The following is a 12,739-nucleotide window of genomic DNA, read 5'->3' as shown; positions in this document are numbered from 1 at the left end:
TAAATTGATGGAAATACATTAGTGGAATAATTCTAAATAGATTAATAAGAACAGAAAAAATACAGAAGTATACCCCATGGTCAAATCTGTAGACATCTTTTAAAAGACTTAAAGGACATATTATACTAATGGTGTAAGTACTGTGACTTTATTTATAATATATCTAACAATACCTGAGTGTGGAATTGGGGAAAAACCCAAGTGAATGTCCATAAAAGTCAGATGTCCATGCCACCCTCACTTTAGTTTCAGAGCCATGAAAGAGTCAAAAATATTGTAATGAAAATTGAATTTCTACTTCATACCCATAATAATATTAGGAACAAAAATGAATAACAAATTGAAGTTTAGCAATAAGGATTTTGAAATTCATCTTAGTTACAAAATAATCATCATTATGATTTATATAACACTTAATACACACTGATGGAACGCTAAGATCAGTCATAAGACATTGTCAGGCTGATCATAGAAATCTTCCCATATAAGTAATAAATTAAAATGACATAATTTGTGGAAGGTCCTCAAATAACAATGTTTTCTCTCACCGAGTCTCACCCAGGCTGACAGGGCAGTGGGACATGACAACTTGGGCCCCGTCAGCATTAGTTGCCACGATTTACAAAGTGAATAGTTTAACTACGGCACATTCTCTAGTCTAAAATGAAGCTTGGTCTGAAAACCCTCAAGTGTGAGTCGATTCTTCCCTGCAAATGGTTGGAGGCAGATACCTGCAGTCTGGGGGGGGGGAAGTTCCCACTGCCATGTCGAGTGTGTCCTGAGGTTGTCCTCATGGCAGGAGAGAGGGAGTCCCGGCCTCTCACTCCCTGGTCGGGGCTCGTGGGGAGCCTCTGAGCACTCACAGGATGTTCCACCCCATCCTGCACTGCCTCATGGACAGAGGAGGGCTTCAGGGCTGGGCTATTTGAGCTCTGTAGCTGGCATCCACATGTTGGACACTGTCCAGATTCCAGCCCTGAGGGACCGACACATACTTTTTTTTTTTTTTACCATCTTAATTGATGTCCTGTAGCACATTCAGTGATCATTAGTGCTCTGAGTGTGTCAGAGGCGATTTCCTTAGTTTTTACACCTGTGGACAGGACCTGGTCACCCCTCAACCAATCACCTACCCTGACCACCAAGGAGACTTGGGTGTGGCTCGGTTGTCAGAGCCAGGGCAAGCCCAGTCCACAGGGATCTGGGAAAGTTGCCGCCACCCACTGTGCGCCATCCTGGGCCTGGCAGGTGGGGACAGGCAGTGTGGAGGCAGGAGGGGGAGGGAGGAAAACCAGGACGAAATTCCCACAGCAGCAAGAAGGGGAAGCGCCTGTATTTTCTCACACAGGAATTTATTCCGTCTTTAAGAAATGCTTTTATTTAAAAATGTCATTTACTCTCAGTGCCGGTGACTCTGTCATCACGTTTGAACTGTTGCCGTGTGTGAGGGAAGCTTGTGTTTATCTTCCAAGTGGGGGCAGCCCCGAGGCGGCGCTGTCCAGTGAGCCCCCGGGGTGGTCTGTGTCCAGTGAGACCCCGGGGTGGTCTGTGTCTCAGCACTGACACAGCACGGGGAAGGGGGGCCTCTCCCAGTTGTGGGTCTCCCCCAGAGTCCTCACAGGCCCCACCAGGTCAGGCACAGACAGTGGGGGGTACTGGCAGTGGAGAAGGGGCATGGACAGTCCAGGCCCACAGGTTGTCCCACCCATGTCCACAGCTTCTGCCAGGCCAAGTCCACAGCTGCCCAGCAAGATGGCACCACCAGAGGAAGGCAGAACCAGAGGCCTGGTGTGGGTGGTGATGGAGCCCATCCTGGTGTGGGGGTGCGTGTGGACATTGCTCCTGAGGCCCTATGGCAGCCCTGGCTCCTGAACCACCCTGACAGCCTGTCCACCCCCTTCCGGGCCCAACCACCTGAGGCCTCGCACCAACCAGCAGTTTCTGAGGGGCCGGCACCCATGCCGGTGGACCTGGGTTCAGCATAGCCCAGCTAGACCAGCCCAGGATGCAGCGTCCATCCCAGCCCTGTGTCCACTGTGGGCGGGGGGCTGTGCCACTGTGTCTGTGAACCGAGGCTAGACCAACCTGAACAGCATCCCAGACCTACCTGTGCCTTTCTCTCCTTTCCCTGAAACCCCAATCTGTGGCACCATAGTCCCCAGGACTAGCTCCCCGGGGAACAGGCCCGGCAGCTCAGCAGGGCCTGAAGCCATGGAGAAGCCAGGGCTCTGGCGGCCATCACTCCTCCAAGTCTGATGATGTCCCCTGGGATTTGGACAAAGGACAGTTAGTGCTTGTCCGAGACAGGACACCCAGGGCAACTGCACCCAGGACTGGGTGGACCCGGCTGCCCATGGGAGGGTCAGCTTCCTCCTGCAGGACCATGAGTTTATGGGTAACAAAGTCAGTTTCCTCGGTCCAGCAGAGAGTTCCCAACAGACCAGGGAACTGAGGGGTCCCATGGAATGGCCCTGAGACCTGGCAGATGGGGATCTTGCGATGGTCACTAGCAGGGCCCAGCCCATCTACAACTGCAAGGGCTGATGGAAATTGCAAGGATACAGGGTGTTCCCCCTGACACTTGTTTGAGATCCAGGCCACAAAGACCTGGGGTCCCAACTCAGGAAGCCCCAAATTTAAAGATTAAACCTGCCTCATCTTCCTCCTCCACAGTCACCGGCCTCGGAATCGGATATCTTGCAGGAGGATAATAAGTAAATCCACATTTTCTACTTACACCACCATTCCCAGTGAGGCCTCTTCCAGCCTCCCCAGTTCCCCTCACAGTTCTGTCAACCATGTTATGAGAAAATATAAAATAAGAGTGTCATGATGAAGTCACGACCTTAACCTTCCCATTACTCCTTGGTGAGTCCCACACTCATCAGTTTCCTCACAGCTGACTTCATGGCTTGGTTCTTCAGAATATATGACGGGATTAAAGGTGGGGGACACTGTCGTGTAGAACATAGAAATGACCAGGAAAGACATGGACGGGGTCTCTGAGGTCGGCTTCAGATAAGCAAAGCATCCAGTGGAGAGAAACAGCACCACAACCAGCAGTTGGGGAAAGAAGGTGGAGTAGACTTTGGCCTTCCCTACTGTGGATGGGATCTTACTGACAGCAGAGAAGATGTGGACATAGGAATTGACGATGAAAATGAAAGAACAGATACTCAACACCGCAGTGATGAGAATGGGGACAACTTTGCTCATTACATTTCCTGAGCAGGAAAGAGCCAATAACTGGGGGATGTCACAGAAGAACTAGTGGAACACGTTGGACCCACAGAAGGACAAGGAGAAGGTTCAAGCTGTGTGCATCACAGCATAGAGACCTCCCACTCAGCCAGGACACAGCTGTCAGCTGCACACACCTGTCCCTGCTCATGATGACATCATAGTGCAGGGGGTGGCAGACAGCATCATAGCGGTCAAGGTTCATCACCATCAGCAGGTGAAGCTCCGCAGTTGCTGAAATAACCAGCACAAAGAACTGGAGGACACAGCCAGTGAAGGAGATGGAGCTGCTGTGCCTCAGAGAATTGGCAATGGACTTGGGGACCGTGGCTGAGATGAGGCAGAGGTCCAAGAAGGACAGAATTCTCGGGAAGAAGTACATGGGGGTGTCGATGTGCCGGTCCAGCGTGGTGATGAGGACGATGAGCCCGTTCCCCAGCAGGGTGCACAGGTAGACCAGGGAGAAGAGCAGCAGGTGCAAGACGCCCATGGTCCCGTGGGTGGGGAACCCCAGGAGGACGAATTCTGTCACAGCTGTGAGATTGGTCACCCCTGGATCCATCATCTGCATAGAAGAAGAAAGTGGAAAAAAGCCTCTGTCTCCCAATATTGAAAATATAAGGGGTTATCAATATACGTCAATAATTCAATGTATTTTCTACACAATTATTACTTCTCTGTTCTGTGGATTCTAATGTTGTCATCTGTGTATACAGTTACATTCAACCCATTTATTTCCTTCTATTGTGTATGTGCCATTATTATATTGTCCAAATATGTCCACCCAAAATTTTGGAAGACTGAAATTTCAACTGTCCCCTACAAAACTTGAATAAATTAGAATCTCGTATCTGTCAAAAAAACTCAACAGACAACACTCCCACGCTCCCCCCCACCCCAGCCCCAGTCCTGCTTCTTCTGCTCCTGCCCAGGCCCCACTGTCTCCGCCCAGCACACCTCCCAGAGGTTGTCCAGGGCATAGCCCCAGAGGACACTTGACCATGCCCAGCCCCTCCCCACCCTGGAAAGCCTGCCCCTCCTCCTCCAGCACAGCCCTGGTCTGGGGAGGCCCCACACAGATGGGTGCGCAGGGAGATGGGTTGCACGGGTCCCTATTTTCCTGCTCCCCAGGACCCGACACTGCCCTGGAACTGAACGATCTGTGCTCGGCATCCCTGTGTGGCGTGTCCTGATGCCTCCTCTGTCAGATTACTGCCCCAGTGGCCTCACTGCTGCCTCCTGGTCCATCCCCTCATCTCCTTATCTCCCTGCCCCTGACTCACCACATCTGAGGACCCAGAGACCACGTTTCCCACAGAGTCTCATCCTGGATCACACCCACACCTCCCTCCTGCGGGATAGGCTTTTCCACCCCCGAGTCCCTCCCTGGCCCCTCTGTCCCCCTCAGACTCATGCACATCTGTGCAGGGAGGAGGCGGCTCCGGGGCTGAGCTAGACGTTCTGTGCGTGTGGCTGTCCCTGCCGGTCCCAGGGCCCTGAGTCCCCCAGATGCGGGTTTGTACCTCCTCCCAGGCCTGTGCGTGAGTGGGGACATCTGGATACGGGGCAGCCCTGCCCGCTCCCCTCCTTCCTGTCCCCAATCTCATCCTCTCCCCCCTCTGTGGGGTGACGGAGGGGCAGGCCCTGGGGTGCAGTGCTTTTAAGGAAAATGCAGGGATTAAACATGTGGATATACATTTGTGCAAACAATTAAAAATAGTTTTATAAATATAATAAACTAAATCAGTTGCCAAAGTTGTCTAGTTGTAGAAATCTTTTGATTACAGTTAATATAATGATTGAATATGTTTTCATTAAATCCCTTCCTGGCTTTTTAAAAAAACTGTTACTTCTTCATCTCACAATATCACTGACAATCTCTTAGTGATGGAGTTGGGAAAAAATCCCAAGTTAATGTCCATAAATAGTCAGATGTCCCTGCCACCCTCACTTTATTGTCAGAGCCATGAAACTCTCCCCAATGTTGCTGTAAAAAGTTATTGACTTTCAGGACCTCCCTGGTGGCACAAGGGGTTAGACACCACATTGTGAAGCAATCCACAGCCTCTGCAGCACAAGTTCAATCCCTGCTGGCCACAGAGCAATCAATATAGCGAGGCAGACCTCTCCTGTCATGCCCGCTCCATCACCCTCCACTGACCCTGCCACGGGGACCCCGGTGTGCCCCGTCGTCAAAGCCACGGAAGAGCCACGTCCAATGGGAGCTGGAAAGTCACTATCGCCCACTGTGTGCCCCTCATGGGGACCTGGGGAATGAGTGTGTGGGGGATCGGGAAATGTGGAGGCAGGAGTGAGGAGGTAGAGGAGGAAAACCATTTTATTCTCAGCACCTATAAATGTAACAAAACATGAATTGTCGTGTTTGACTGAATTTTGTCTTTATCTTAAATTTGGGTCAGTCCCAAGGCTGGGCTCTGTCTTGACCTGTCCACATGCTGGTCTTTGGCTTGTGGCCTGAACAAGCAGTCAGGAGACCTCCTCCCAGGTGCAGGTGCAGGTTCTCACCCTTGTGCTCAGAGCCCTACCAGGCCTCCCACGAAATATAACAGGGGGTATTTCCAGGACTGTCCTGGTGTTAGGGGGAAAGGTCTGCCCTGTAACACTGCGTCCCATGCACTGTCCTGTCCCATGTCCACAGTGTCTACCAGGCCAAGCCGACAGTAGCTCCAGGAAGATGGCACTGGTTCTAGAAGGAGGCTGAACTGGAGAACCAAGGGTGGTGCAGAGGACCCAGCTCCAGAGCTGTCAGGTGCTTGTGGGCCTGCTCCCAACACCCCACCTCAGCCCCATCTCTTGGACCCCCTGTAAGCCTCTACCCACCCTCTTCAAGGGCCCTCTGCCAGCCCTGAGGACCACTGAAGAAACCAATAATTTCTAGACATAAGGGTCCACACATTCTGTACCTATAGGTGCACCAGTGGGAGTCAGTCTGGTTCCCATTTAGAATTAGCTCAGCCTTCAGCATGTGTCCCACAGCCCTGCGTCCACCTACCCTAGTTGGCCACATGGGCTGACTGTAGCCACAAAAGATAGTTTTCTAACCCTGAAGGTGTCCACCAGAAGTATAAGCTAGTACATGGTCACTACTGGCCACTAGTGATGGTCACCACCATTCACCAGGAGTGCTGGGCAGCACTGATCAAGATCACTAGTGGCCACAGGGTCACTGCTGGTCCCCCAGAGTTGGTATTGCAGATACTGTGTGTCCACAGCTCCTTGAGAGTGTCTGGCAAAACACCAACACTGAGGCACAGGCTGGACCTCTGTGCTGCTCTCAGCCCAAGGAGACGCAGGACCAAGATGAGAGGCCCAGTGTCTGGAAAACCCTTCAGCTCCTCTTCCTGCACCAGCAGTGCGTCCTCACCCTGATGCCCAGAAGAGCCTCCTCCCGCCTTCAGAGGCTGCAAAGTCCGTGGTCAGCACACAACCCCTTGTATCTTCTCCAGGCTGCCTCGCCACAAGTCTGATTGGCCCATGATTCAATCCTGCAAGTGATTGGTCCTTTCAGCACCCATCAGCTCATAGCTCACAGCTGATTGGTCCATCCAGGATCAGGAAGTGCATAAAGTGCATAAAGCTCGGCACCTGGATGCACCTCTGGAGTCCCGCTGCCCAGCCGGCCTTCCCTCCCTCAGTGAGTGTCCATGGCCCTGACCTTCTCTCCCTCAGGTGAGTGTCCACCAGCCCCACCCATCTCTCCCTCGGGTGAGTGTCCACATCCCTGCCCTCTTTCTATCGGGTGAGTGTCCACGGCATCGCCCTCAGCCTCAACCCTAGGCCCACTGACCAGGTTGGCCATGACCCATCTGTCAAGCCATGCTGTGGGAACACGTGGGCTGCAGGTCCCAGCACCCAGATGGGGTCCCTGACTGTGTGAACCCAGGACAGACCCCCACACTGCCCACTGCTTGGTGGTGCATAAATGTGGTGATGAATGATTTCTAGAACATTCCCACTGTGCCGCATCCATTGTGTGCAACCAGAGCTGGATTCGGTCTGTGAACATCATGCTGGTGCAGGGTTGGCAGAGGGTGACATCTTGGGGTGCTACAGCATGTGTAGAACATGAGGGAAGCAATATCTGCAAAGAAATCCTAATGCAAGAAGTCTGGGCTTGGGCCTCCCTGGTGGCTCAGCAGTTGAGCTCTGGGTTGCGAAGCTGCCCGCATCCTCTGCAGCGCCAGTTCGATCCCTGGCTACCCGGTGAGGGTCCCACATGGCCCGCAGACCTCTCCTGCTGCCCGATGCTCCCCTCAGCAGTGTACTTCTGTCCTTCTGCCTGTTCTGCTCCCCACTCTGGCTCTGGTGAATTCTCTCACCCTCCCGTGCTTCTGACTATACCCAGTGCTTGTATAAATAAATAAATAAATCTTAAAAATAAAATATGGCCCACATGGCCCGCAGACCTCTCCTGCTTCCCGCTGCTCCCCTCAGCAGTGTACTTTGGTCCTTCTGCCTGTTCTGCTCCCCACTCTGGCTCTGGTGAATTCTCTCACCCTCCCGTACTTCTGACTATACCCAGTGCTTGTATAAATAAATAAATAAATCTTAAAAAAAATATGAACATACATATTAAAAAAAAATAAAAGAAGTCTGGGCTTTATAAATGATGGCAAGGGAGAGTTAGAGGGGAGAACGGAATAAATGAGGGGTTGTAGTTGTAGATTGTGGTATCTCACTTGTTGGTGTACTGGGCATTCATCAGTTTCCCACAGCTGACTCATGGCTTGGTTCCTCAGACTGTATATGATGGGATTAAAGGTGTGGGGCATCACCGTGTAGAATATAGAAATAACCAGGTCAGACATGGACGGTGTCCCTGAGGTCGGCTTCAGATAAGCAAAGCATCCAGTGGAGAGAAACAGCACCACAACCAGCAGGTGGGGAAGGCAGGTGGAGTAGACTTTGGCCTACCCTTCTGTGGATGGGATCTTCCTGACAGCAGAGAAGATGTGGACATAGGAAATTATGATGGAAATGAAACAACCCATATCCAATGTCATACTAATGAGAATGGGGACAAGTTCGTTGATTAAATTTCCTGAGCAGGAAATAGCCAATAACTGGGGGACGTCACAGAAGAACTGATGGACCATGTTGGACCCACAGTAGGACAAGGAGAAGGTTCCAGCTGTGTGCATGACAGCATAGAGACCCCCACCCAGCCAGGACACAGCTGTCAGCTGCACATACCTGTACCTGCTCAATTAGCACCCTGAGTGTGTCAGTCATTTCTCTTGGTTTTGACCCCTGTGAGGACACTGGACTGTGGTTCCTCCTCCTCAGGCTCCATCGGCCTCCATGGACCAGCTGTGGGGGACCAGGGTGCTGGTCCCATCATTAAAGCCATTGATGGGTCTGCATGGTGGGTGGGGCCCAGGACCAGCTCAGGCTCATGGGGACCATTACCCGCGATGACCTCCCCAGACTCGAGGCATTGGACTTTAACCTCAGGTTGTGGCAGGTGGTCCCTGAGGACCGGCCCTCCTTCCAGCCCAGGAGCCCACATGCCCTCCAGAGTTCGTATCACAGACCATACCTGGGCTGGGCATGGATATCCTCGCTGGGATGGGAGGCTCCCACCTGCAGGGAGGGGGCCTCCTCCATGCTCTATGGGGCCAGAGTTCCTTGAGGGAGAGGACACCTCCTTTGCTCCTGATCAGCAGAGGGTATGACTGCAGGGACACGACCAGGAGACAACTCCGGGCTGGTGTCTGTTTAGGGGCTTGGGAAGAAGGTTTTGGGAGACTGGGGGAGAGGCAGCCAGGGCTGCTGCTCCCAGGTATAGTGGGTAACCTGTGTCATCACTGAATGTTCTGGTCATGATTTGAGAAAAGTATAGTTAGTCCTTCCTGCTCATCCTGCTGAAAAAAGCTTCTCAACATCTGGGAGCACATCCCTATATTTAATCTCTCCGGACACAGACTTGTGCCTGTCCACCGTGTGGACCCTGGTATCTAGCACATGCTGAGGGAAAGTGACATGACGGAAATTGTGGGCTGAGTGTGAGGAGCTGAAGCATCATCATCGGCAGCATGCCGAGGTCCCAGGAAGCAGCAGGACACAATCTGCCCAGCTTATTAGACGTTAACGCTGAATAATGACACGATCACGCCCTGGACTCCGCTGGCCACGCTGGATGAGCCCATCCCGGGATGGGAACAAACACATCCGTGTCGGGGTCAGGATGCACCAGTGAAGCTTGGATCAGGGCCTGGAGCCTGAATTCACCTGCCCGCGACTCTGAAGGCTCTGGCACATCCACCTTAGAGACTGTCTGCATAGGCCTTGGCCCGTGTATGGACTGGGGTGCTGCTTCCTGTTGTGGTTGGGACAGTCGCCCTTGTCAGGGGTGTGGGGTGCACATGGCTTCTCCCTGCACAGGGCCTGTGCTCACAGCAGTTTCTGAGGCCCAAGAGTGCTCTAGTGTGGTGGGGCCACTTGTCCATGAGCCCTCGGCGCCCTTCTCCTTGGAGTGTGTCCTCACAGCATTCTGGGCTGGGAGTTGTGGCAGACCACGTGCACCTGTGGTCACAGCCGCACCATCCACTGTGGCCGGTGCTGCCCCGCCCCAAGTGCTGGCCACAGGGCAGTGAATATGGAATGTGGGTCCACGCTCAGTGGGTACCACCCAGCTGTGAAAGGATGAAATCATGTCATTTTTGACAGCATGGCTGGATCCTCAGTTGGTTTTGAGAAGTGGAATGAGCCAGAGAGTGAGACACAGATGCGGATGGTCTCACTCCTCAATGGAACTGAAATACAGAGAAGCTCCATCATCAAATGCAGCAAAAGCAGATGTTGGGCTTAGTGAAAAAATGTGCTGTTACGTGAGGGAACAAAGAGAAGCAAGGGTACAGGCATGGAAGAAGAGGAGGCGCTAACGGGGTGTTGTGTGGACTGTGGGGACACTGTGTCTATAGAGTGGGAAATTAACCCCCAAATTAAAGCAACAAACCCTGTGAATAAAGCATTTCTTGGATGGTGGCACGTTGTAAACTCGCATAACCTCACGTGACATCACTGATGACATGAACTCTCCGGCTCAACAGAGATGTAGAAGTTTGGTCCATAGGAAAATAGAAAATTTTAAAGAGATCTGACCAGGGCCTAATGTAAGTGTCCCCAGTGAAGAAATCTTTGCTCAAAGATATTCTTTGAAATGACAATAATTTAAGAGATTTTCTAACACATTTTTATTCTGAAATTTCAATTGACTCATATCCTGTGGTTAAAAGAACATTTTTTTTAAGATTTATTTATTTTTATATAAGAGCCGGGGTACAGGGCAGAGGTGTAGGTGTGCGGGGGGGGGGGGCAGAGGATTCACCAGAGACAGAGAGGGGAGCAGAACAGGCAGACTGAGGAAACACACTGCTGAGAGGAGCAGCAGGCATAGCAGGAGAGGTCTGCATGCCCTGTTGGATTCTCTCCAGCCGGCCAGGATGAAACCCGCACTGCAGAGGCTGCGGGCAGCTTCTCAACACTGCACTCAACAGCTGCACCACCAGGGAGGCCCCACAAACATTTTTTTTAAGAAAAGTTCTCATGGGCATCAGAAGGAAGTGCAGGGGCACACAGTGAACTGCTCCCTGAGAAACGCGTGAGGGAAGAACATCACCCCCATCTCATGTTCTCAGGGTAGATAAGCAGTGTGAGACCTGGCATCTACAACACAGAAGCTGCCAGAGAATATAAATATTGCCATGGTTTACTATAATAGTCTAAAAAGATAACATAGTTCATAAATTTGAAAAACAGTGAACTTAAGTGTTATCTAAAAGAATGCCAAGAAGACGACCTGGCACAGGACATTAAGATACAATTTGGAAAACTAAGGAAACCTGAAAATAAACAATAACAACAAAGGTCTTTTTTTTTTAAGATTTATTTATTTTTACACAAGAGCTGGGGTACAGGCCAAGGTGTGTGAAAGTGAGAGGATTCACCAGAGACAGATCTGGGAACAGAGCAGGCAGTCGACCGAAATAAACTGCTAAGAGGAGCACCAGGCAGGACTGGAGAGGTCTGACACACCATGTGGGAATTCCCAGCCAGGAATTGAACCCGTGCTGCAGAGGCTGCAGACAGCTTCACAGAACTGCGCTTACCCTGCTATACCACCAAGGAGGCCCCAACAACAAAGGTCTTAACATTAAATTTTGAAGTAAAAATGCAGTGAGTCAAAAAAACATTCATCTAGGGCAATCCCTGGTGGCGCAGAGGTTGAGCGCTGGGTTGCGAAGCTGCCCGCGGCCTCTGTGGCAACGGTTCGATCCCCAGCTGCTCACCGGCCACTGGAGGAGGGTCCCACATGGCGCGCAGACCTCTCCTGCCGCCCGCTGCTCCCCTTAGCAGTGTACTTTGGTCCTTCTGCCTGCTCTGCTCCCCGCTCTGGCTCTGGTCAATTCTCTCACCCTCCCGCACTTCTGACTGTACCCAGTGCATGTATAAACAAAACAAACAAACAAACAAACAAACAAATAATTAAATAAAACATGCCTCTATTACAAAAATCATCTACTTTAAAACAAAACAACAAAACACTGCATCACAGAAGTACAGTGTGACAGGATCAAGTCAGAAATCACAGAAAATGACAGTCACATACATGACAGGTTTCAGCCCCAGACTCTAATTCCCGGGTCATCCGTCCAACTCCCACATCTGGCAGATTAATGTCAAGTGTAGTTGCAATAAGACCTGTGAGCAGAAACCAGAAAGTCTCTTAGAGGAAGATGTCCCGTTAGGAAGAGTGAGGGGTGGGGGCCCCACTCAGCTCTCTCGCCTCCCTTCCAAAAGGATGGTCCTCAGTAGAGACACACACAGGCTGTGGGGACCGAGTGCCCAGGACCACGGTCCAGTGACCAGTGCTCCCAGGAAAAAAGAACTTGCATCTTGTCATTCTTAGTAACTGTTGGTGACCTCTGAGTTCTGACTTCTTCTGAGTCAGAATTGTGTGACTTCTTACAAACAACATCACATTGTTTTTAACATGACCTGGAATTCAGGTTATGAGCTTCACATGGGGAAGTGTTTTGTTAAAGTCTGCATTAATTTACAGAACTAGACTCTAAGGAAGAATAAGAGAATATAAATTTCTGACAAGAAGAGTAAGAGAAAAGTCTATTTGTAAATGAGGACATGTAAGACAGTAGAGGGGAAAACTGAATAAATGAGGCTTATAATGGAGATAGTGATATCTCACTTGATGGACAATTGGCAATTCATCAGTCTCCCCACAGTCAACTTCATGGCTTGATTTCTCAAACTGTATATGAGGGGATTAAATATGGGTGGCACCACCGTGTAGAACATAGAAATAACCAGGTCAGACATGGACGGTGTCCCTGAGGTCGGCTTCAGATAAGCAAAGCATCCAGTGGAGAGAAACAGCACCACAACCAGCAGGTGGGGAAGGCAGGTGGAGTAGACTGTGGCCTTCCCTTCTGTGCATGGGATCTTCCTGACAGCAGAG

General features: G+C 51.1%; 1 pseudogene across 1 annotated transcript in view; it reads right to left on the bottom strand.

Annotated features, from left to right (window-relative positions):
* The window catches only part of LOC311175184 (olfactory receptor 14A16-like), a 51,169-nt pseudogene that overhangs the window by 27,028 nt on the left and 11,402 nt on the right, over window positions 1-12,739 (bottom strand). The window contains exon 3 of the transcript in view: window positions 7,941-8,454. The product of the transcript in view is annotated as an olfactory receptor 14A16-like (transcript). The remainder of the gene's footprint in view (window positions 1-7,940; window positions 8,455-12,739) is intronic.

Source organism: Talpa europaea, assembly GCF_964194135.1.
Source record: "Talpa europaea genome assembly, chromosome: 8".
In the NCBI taxonomy this organism is placed as follows: Eukaryota; Metazoa; Chordata; class Mammalia; order Eulipotyphla; family Talpidae; genus Talpa; species Talpa europaea.
The sequence above is the reverse complement of the archived record's forward strand: the minus strand, read 5'-3'. Positions and strand labels throughout refer to the sequence as shown.